Consider the following 9,303-nt stretch of genomic DNA (forward strand, 5'->3'; position numbering starts at 1 on the left):
AAGACACCCCCATCAATACAACAGAAAACATTACTGAGCTATCACAATTTGCAGGTGCTTATGCAACTGCGAAAATTGATAAGGCAACCAAAGTTAAGATTTTGTTCAAAGAAAAAGAAGAAAGAATTCAGCTGTTGGAACAACAACTTGATCTGGAGAGACAAACTATTAATAGACAAGAAGAGACAAAGATGGCACAATTATAGAAAATTTTTGAACATATGAGATTACAACATCAAACAGACATCGCAGAAAAGGATTCAAAAATTAATCAAATGCAGAATATAATAGATAAACTCAGAGATAGCCCTCAAATAGAGGAATTTATTAAAGAAGCACTTGAACTAAACTCTCTGTTATCACAACAACAAGAAGTATTCTACCAGAAAATCTCATTGATCAATCCATATTGTGAAACAAGTGATGCATTAACCAATTAAGTGGTTGATAAGAGATTAGAATATGAAGAGGCCAATAAAAGAATTTCAGAGTTTATTTCTTGGCAGGAATTTGAAGAAGGTAGAAAAGCCAATCTGCCAAAGATTGAGGAGTCCCACAAGGATATTCTATTCACAGATTGGGACATATAGTTGAAGCAAGCAGAAAGGGCAGCAGCTAGAGCATCTAGCACAACAAATAATATAATTGAAGTTGTGATTGAAAGCATTCATAGTGCCAATATCATCAAATAATGCAAGCCATAAATTCTCCTAGACTTCAAATAGTTAGAGAAACAGTGGAAAGTGACTGCCAAAATGAAAGAAAAGGCAATAAAAAAACTATCTAAACTTGACTGGGAAACTTACTGGCAGTGTCCGATGAAACCATGTAGTTAATGGATGACTCTGTGCTATCTAAAAAAATCCACACAAAATATGGTGCCACCACTCTTCGATGTTGTATTTACGGGGAAATTAAGATCTAGAATTTACCATCCATCCCAGGTGAAGCCAATGATAGATATCTATGAACTTAAGGGCTGAATGGCTTATTAGAACCATTCAAGTTGGAAAAGCTCATCGTTAGTTTTATTTTTATTTTAATTTTTCTGAGGAAGGTTGTTTGAAAGCACCTCAACTTTTTGTGTAATAATCTATTTTTGATACATATTTTGTATTATTTAATCTAATCTCATGCATTTAGAGAGAGGTCCAAAATTTTATCAAGAACGATTTGCAAATGCTTGCACTTCTGTACTTTTGTGATTGTCTTGATGTAATAATTGGAACAAGGTCTTGATTTTTTTAGAAATTGAAGCATACTCTACTGAATTTACACTTTTGTACTCTTAGAGTATATTTAACTGAAAATAATAAGATCAATATTGTTGACTTCATGAGTAGAACCTCTCATATATGGTACTTCTATCTTTATGGTTGAGTTAGAAAAAATACCTTCTTCAAACTACAACCCTGAATCCCCAGAAGTTCAGACTTTGATAGAGAAGTTAGAGAAAATCTCTATTTCAGCTGAAAAACCTGAAAAATCTTAGTCATCTGAAGGAAGTGTTTCCTCTGTTCTACAACCAAGACAAATCTTGACTCGTTCTCAAAGTGAGAAAACTAGAATTCCTCCTTTTGAATTTCCCATTTCTTCTTTCTGAAATAAAACCAAGAAATCTAAATCATAGACATCCACTAGCAAGGTTTTATCCAATTCTCCACCTCAAACCCCTTCATTCCCTCCACTCATTCCAACAACTTCCATTCCAACTACTAGTGCTAGTTCTTCTAGTCCAAGCACCCAATCTCCCTCTTCTTCAACTCGAACTCCACCCATATCCTCATCCACTCAAATTCCAATGTTAGGACAACAACGACCACCGCGAGTACAGCCATGGAATAATACCAATTCTCTAGAAATGGAAGATCCTCTTCACCCTCTTCCTAGGCATCTTGAAAGATGGTTTCCAAAATTTAATCCTAATGATCAACTACCAGCTGAGGAACATATCCATAACTATATGCTGGCCATCAATTTAAATGAATTCGATGAAGAAGATTGCGTAGTCAGATTATTTCCATATACTCTTATAGGATCAGCAAGATCTTGGTACTTTTCGTTGCCCCCTCGCTCCATAACTAGCTGGGATATGTTCGAAGAAAAATTCCTAGCTAAGTTTGGAGATGATAGAACCACTGCATCACTCATCAATGAATTGTCCAATATAAAGGCTAAGATGAGAGAAAAGATCAAAGATTTCAACTCCAGATTCAACAAACTACTCAATAAAATTCCAACTATGTCAGCCCGTGGTGTTGATGTTCAAATTGAGTGGTACATATCTTCTCTTCCTTCCAATATAGCCATTTTTGTAGATAGAGAGAATTTGGCCACATTAGCCGAGAACATGAAGGAAGCCCTGTCTATAGAGAAACACATAGTTGCTCTTGAAAATAAAACCTCTCAAGAAGACAGAAAATCTAAGAAATTTACTTTCAAAGATGACTCTAAAAAGAAAGCCCCAAAATACCCTTTTGATCTTGAAGGCCTTTAGAAAATACTGAAAACCATGTCTAATGAAATGGTTGAAATGAAGATTTGAATCCTCTTCTGCCAAACAACCTTTCAGATCTTTTAGGAGGAACCAATATTTTAGTCCTTAACCACCAAATACCATACCTAACGCTGAGTCCAACTTAAAAGAAGAGGAAGAAGAAGCCACAATGATTGATGAAGAAACTGAAGAAGAAGAAGAAGCAGTCCAACTGAATTGGATGTGGGAATTTATCATTCCAAATGAAGAATAACAAGAAGCTTTTCCCATTAGCACCAGAAGAAAAGGGCCTGCTGATACGACTCAATCAAATCAAAAGAAGAAAACCCCAAATCCTACTACTAAGAAAAAAAATTTAGTAAAAAGTCTTCTCCTAATGCTTCACAGCCAAATCCATCTTCATTAAATCTTCCATCTACATCGAATACCCTGGTAGTTACTGATACCATGGAGTATAACATTGTGGAAGACATGAAGAAAACTAGGGCCAATATTTTGCTACATGAACTTAGCAAACTGAAGCAACAACAGAAAATACTACTTAGAGAACTAAATGTAGTTCCTACTTCTCCCCTACCTGCTGTTGTTGTATCTCAAGCTGCTAAAGGCATGGGTAAACCCCCCACTTCTTCAAACAAATTCGACCCTACATATGTCATCCTAATCAGTGACAGATCTAATTTACACACACCTCCTTTCCTCTTAACCTATGAAATTTTCAATAGGAACCTTCATAATTGTTTGATTGACTCAGGAGCCTCTTCTAATATAATGTTGAAAACAGTCTGTTCTAAGTTAAATGTCACTCCTCAAAAGTATGTTGTTCACATAGTACAACTTGACAGAACCAAAGTAGAGGTCTTAGGGGAATTAAATTCAGTTAACATTTGACTTTCCTCAAATCCCAAAGTATGTCAAATAATTGATGTATTGGTTATTCCTGAATTCTATGGTCTAATTCTAAGTAGAGACTAGTCCGAGAAACTCTATGGATATTTTGCTACATACTGGTCTCACATGTGGTTTCCTTACAATGGAAAGCCAAATCAAATCTGAGTTGACCAAGAGAAACACCTAAAACACACAGTCACATCACTGATTTTGAAGGTGATAATGAGCCGGTAGCATTCAATAATAACATTATTGGGAATTATTTTGTTGAGTTATTTTTAAGGAACTTTAAATCACATGAGTCTCCCTTTTTGGATAATGTTGTCGTCTCATAGATTGAAAATTTCTCGCAGACAAATGCTTCCAAGTGTAAAAATTTATAAATAAACCTCTAGTTAACACTTTATTTTCTACTTTATACTTTGATGGTTCCAAATCTAGCACTTGTGTAGGAGATGGTTGCATTTTAATCACCCCAGAAGGAGAAAAAACCATGTTAGCTTGCAGAGTAGAATTTTAATGTACAAATAATATCGAAGAATATGAGGCATTGGTTCAAGGATTATACAAAGTAATTGGCCTCAACATCAAATATCTGCAAGTTTTTGGAGACTCGGAAATTGTTATTAAACAAGTAAGAAATACTATACATTGCCTTTCTGGACATCTTAAGAATTATCAATCATTAGTCTAGGATATTACATCACATTATTTGACATTTAATATTTCTCCTATACCTAGACTGCAAAATGCCAGTGTCGATCTATTAGCTAATGTTGCATCAAAAGTCATACCATCTGAGGATTATAGTCCTGATATATTTTCCATTGAATTAATTTTTAGACCATCCATCCTTGACAATGTCACAAAATGGCAAGTCTTCAACAATGATTATAATATTGTAATTTTTCTAACATCGGAGGGGTCATATGATGACCAAATCATAGATGAAAATGAGCACGACATTCAGTTAAAGAAAAAAGATGATGAAAATCCAATACCTAAATCTCTAGTTAAATTAGAAGATCTTTATGATCTCAAAGATAGATTTAAGAAGGTAACTAATGACAAAATCCAAAGCTCAACCCTGAGATTTAAATTAGTGAATCTTGGAACTCAAGCCAAGCCTCAGAACATTAATCTAGGTCTCGGTCTATCCTCTCATGAAATATCATCATTCATTCGATTGTTAAAGAAATACAAAGGTATATTTTCCTGGGATTATTCTGATCTCAAAACTTATGATACCTCTGTCATACAACACACCATTCCTATGATCTCTAATGATAAACCAGTGCAGCAGAAACTAAGGAAAATTCACTCGAACCTCGAAAGTCAAATCAAATCAGAGTTGAATAAACTCCTTAAGGCCAGAATCATATTTCTTATTAGGCATTCGAAATGGGTGTCCAATTTAGTGCATGTTAGAAAAAATAATGGAGACATTCATATATGTATAGATTTTATGTTGTGTGTGGAGCATGATTGTTCAGAGGTCTTTGTTTCAACCGGATGTATACCCCAGGAAGTTTGTACACCCGTCCACGCGGGGGGGTGTGGGGGGGACTTGTCCCCCCTGCGGGGGTCCGGGGGCCAGCGGTCCCCCGGCGGGGGCTCTGGGGTAGCGCCCCTGAAGCTAAAAACAGATGTAAAATTGCCTTGTAAAAGTATAGTAATTTCTAGTCAATTTGGGTTATTCATTAGGCAGATGATCTAACGGTAGAACTTATGTTTAGTTTAGGGTTTTTTCCCTAGAAGGAAACCCCTCTCTTTGTATGAGGGCATTGTATTTGAGGATGTGTAATAGATGTGTATTCTGTGAGCGAGAAACAGAGTGGTGAGACTGTGAGAGAAAACATAGGATATTACAACGGATCTGCTGTAGGTTGTGTCTCTTCATTTTGCTGGATAATAGAAAGGAAGGACTGGTTGTTCAAGGTGGACGTAGCCTAAACTGGGTGAACCACGTATATCTGTGTCTCTCTTGTTTTATGCATTTTCTGTGTTTATATTTCTGCAATATTTTATGTGTTCCATTGCTCCGTAATATATAATTTTATAACATTTTAGAAATTTAAATAAATCATGTCAGAAAGACAACTTTCCACTGCCAACCATGGAACAAGTGCTGCAGTCAGTAGTCGGTTCTGAGCTCATGTCATTTCTTGATGGATTTTTGGGATATAACCAAATCCTGGTCCATCCAGATGATAGATTGAAAACCACGTTCAGAACTAAATGGGGAACATATTCTTATCAAAAAATGCCTTTTGGTTTGATTAATGCAAGTGCCACATTTCAAAGAGCTATGGATATAGCCTTTAAAGGACTCATTAACAAATCAATTGTTATTTACCTGGATGATATCACTATTTATTCTAGGAAGAGAAGCAACCATTTAATCGACCTTAAGCAGATCTTTGAACGATCTAAAAAATATGGGATATCGCTTAATCCAAAGAAGTCTTATTTTTCATTAAGCGAAGGTAAGATTTAGGATTTGTCATATCAAAAAAGGATATTTATATCGATCCAGAAAGGATTAAGGAAATTGAGAAAATCTCCTTACCCCATAATAAGAAATCAATGCAGTCTTTCTATGGTCCAATAAATTTTATAGAAAGATTTGTCCTTGACTTTTCAAAAATAGTTTTACCTTTAGAGTCTATGATTAAGAAAAATTTAGTTTTCAAGTGGGGTCACAATGAAGGAGAAGCATTTGATTTAATCAAACAAGCTATTGTCAACGCTCCCTCCCTAACAACTCCCATCTTTTCCAATCATTTTGTTTTATACACATTTGCGTCAGAAACATCATATGATATCATTTTGACATAGCTCAATTGATCAATAGATAGAAGCACTAATCTCATTTTTTAGTTCAAATCTACAAGGTGCCGAATTAAATTAATTTTCCATGGAAAAACAGGCCTTTGTTGTTTTTAAGTCAATAAAGCATTTCAGACCATTTCTCCTTAAAACTCACACCAAAATCATAGTTCCATTCTCAACAGTAATCCAATTACTGGTGCAAAGGGAAGTAATAGAAAAACGGGCCAACAGGGTAACTGCACTACAAGAATATGATGTCGAAATTAGACCAGCTAAACTTGTTAAGGATCAAGGTTTTTGCAGAATGTTAGTTGGAGCATCCAACTTACCAGTAGAAGAAGATTCGGGTGATGATATACAAATATCATAGGTAAGCTTCAACGATACTGAATCTCAATATGTTGATCTCACATTTTATTTAAAAAATGGATATGCCCCTATGCAGCTCAGTTACAAAAGAAAAAGGGCTTTGAGATTGAAAGAAAAACAATTAGAAATCATCAATGATGTTTTATTTAGAAAAAAATATGACTATGTTTCTCTAAGGTGCCTTGAAAAATTTGAGGCAAAAAAGGTTTTACAGGAACCCCATGATGGACTAGTTGGTGGAAATTTTGGAGGAGACACAACAACACATAAAATCCTACATGCTAGATATTACTAGCCAACCTTGTTCAAAGATGCACACAAATACGTAAGGAAGTGCAAAATCTGTCAAATCTTTGTTGGAAGACAAAGGAAACCTACATTTCCATTACAACCAGTCAACATTGAACAACCATTTGAGAAATGGGGACTAGAAATAATAGGGGAGATCGTTCCTCTCTTCAAAGCAACATAGATACATCCTTACAACAACTGATTACTTTACTAAATGGGTGGAAGCAATTCCACTAAAGGCAACCAATTTTGAGAACTTTATCGAATTTATTGATCAATTTATCAATACCAGATTTGGCCTACTGACTGCCCTAATGTTTGACAATGCATCTTACTTCACATGCAACACTATGATAGAATTCACTCTCAAAATAGGTTTCAAACTTAAGTATTCTACTAAGTATTATCCTCAAAGGAAATGGTTTAGAAGAATCAACCAATAAAAACCTCATTAGGATCATTAAATTAACTATTGATTAGAGTTAAAGGAACTGACATAAATATTTCACATTTTCTCTATGGGAAGATCAGATAACATAGAAGGCCTCAAAAGGCACTTTTCCATTTCTATGGGAAAGAAGGTGTTCTTCCTACAAATATAGTTATTCCCTCTCTAGCCCTAGTTCAATTTATTGAAGAAAATCCTTCTTCTTTTCAATTAAGGCAATCACAAATCCTCAAACTCGAAGAAGAAAGAGAGAAAGCCAAAATCTTACATGCCCATCATCAAAAGTTAGTTAAATCTTCATTTGATGCAAATTCTGTTAGCCCAAAATCATTTCAACCTAGAGATCTTGTATTGAAGTGGGATAAATAACATGAGGAAAAAGGCAAGCATACCAAATTCCAAAGCATGTGGCTTGGACCATTTCAGATTACAGAACAAATCGGCCCATCAATGTTTCTATTACAAGATTTATCAGGCAAGAGAGATTCTCATCACGAGCCAACTTGTTTAGTTGAATTACAACAAGTGAATGGAATTGTCACTATTTGGCCGTCAAACCAAGACAATGACTTTTAAGTAATAAAAATAATTTTTTTGCAAAAGAATAAATTGTTTAAAAAAGAAAAAAGAAGAATAAGTATATGATTTTGGATTTATATCTAAAAATTTCACTCTTATCTGGATGGGACACTGAATCATTGCTGGTTAAAAGGTAACCCTATCGAGGCTATCGACACCTGCTGGCAGTAGGGGCGCTACCTGTGATAAATGAGTACATTTAAAAGCCGATCTGCAAAAGCCTCCTACTTTATTTTTAAACTAAGTAAAGACTGATATAGACAAAGGAATTTTCACTTTTAAGAGGATATCAAATGAATTGTAATTAGGTGAGTTTGTTTTTATTCAAAGAAATGTTACTTATCTTAAAATTCATGCAATTCCTATTTCCTGAACTATCTTTACTTTGAAAGTTTTAGAAATTTCAAAATTATCAGAGATAATTGGTTCTTCCAGTGAATCGCCAATTGTTGTACTATTCAACAACCCCCCATTTATTATATAATAGTTAGTATTGTATTATTAAATGGGGACCCTTAAAAAAAAATTCAAAAAACTTAGAAAATAAGAGCTTGCCTTTAAATCCATTTGGAATAAAACCTTAGATGGACTTAAGATATTAAGTCGGGTCACTTTATGACTAAGCACTCTCGCTTTATCGCAAATCACATGATCCCAAAGTAACAAGGTTATTCATGAGTCGGAGTCTGCGAAACACAATAAAAGAAACCCCTTAGAAGACCGAAGGTAGCATTAAACTCTTTTATAAACCTTAAGGCTTAGAGTATTCTTTATAATATAAAGTACTTATTGCATCACAACTTTCACAAAGGCGCAAACATTCAAACCATAAAAAACTGTGAATTGCGATATGGTCTAGACCTGATGAAATAATAAAAATTGTTATAACTTAAATCAAGTCTAACCTATCGTAAGGATCTGTTTCAATCGAATAATCATCCATTTAGGGAAAAGCGCTTGAAAAAGTTAAAAGCACGCTGCTCATTGCAAATCACAAAAATACCAAAGCGACTTTGAATTGGTCTATTCCACATAACCCGACATCATCGATTTGCAATATTGTGATAAAGCCATTTATCGCAATCACAGATCGATATCGCACTTAAAACACACCAATTTGAAATATCATTTATAACTTGTGATGCGATGGTTTAATGAGGCATAAAGAAAATCACATGTAGGCCTTAATGAGTAGTTAATAAGGTTTAACCACATTTACTCTTTTTCACGACTCGAGAAGATTGATATCTTTTTACCCATCTTGAAATAAAAGCTTCATCTTTATGTCATTTCAGAGGTTACTATGTTATAGTGTTTCCACTTTCATTGTCGCTCTACGTTTCATTCTATTTTGTCCATTGCCAAAATTTCAAGAAATTTCCAAAGGAAACAATGC

Source organism: Pinus tabuliformis, chromosome 3_2 (assembly GCF_031772625.1).
Source record: "Pinus tabuliformis cultivar Carrire ecotype Pingquan chromosome 3_2, CPIR1, whole genome shotgun sequence".
In the NCBI taxonomy this organism is placed as follows: Eukaryota; Viridiplantae; Streptophyta; class Pinopsida; order Pinales; family Pinaceae; genus Pinus; species Pinus tabuliformis.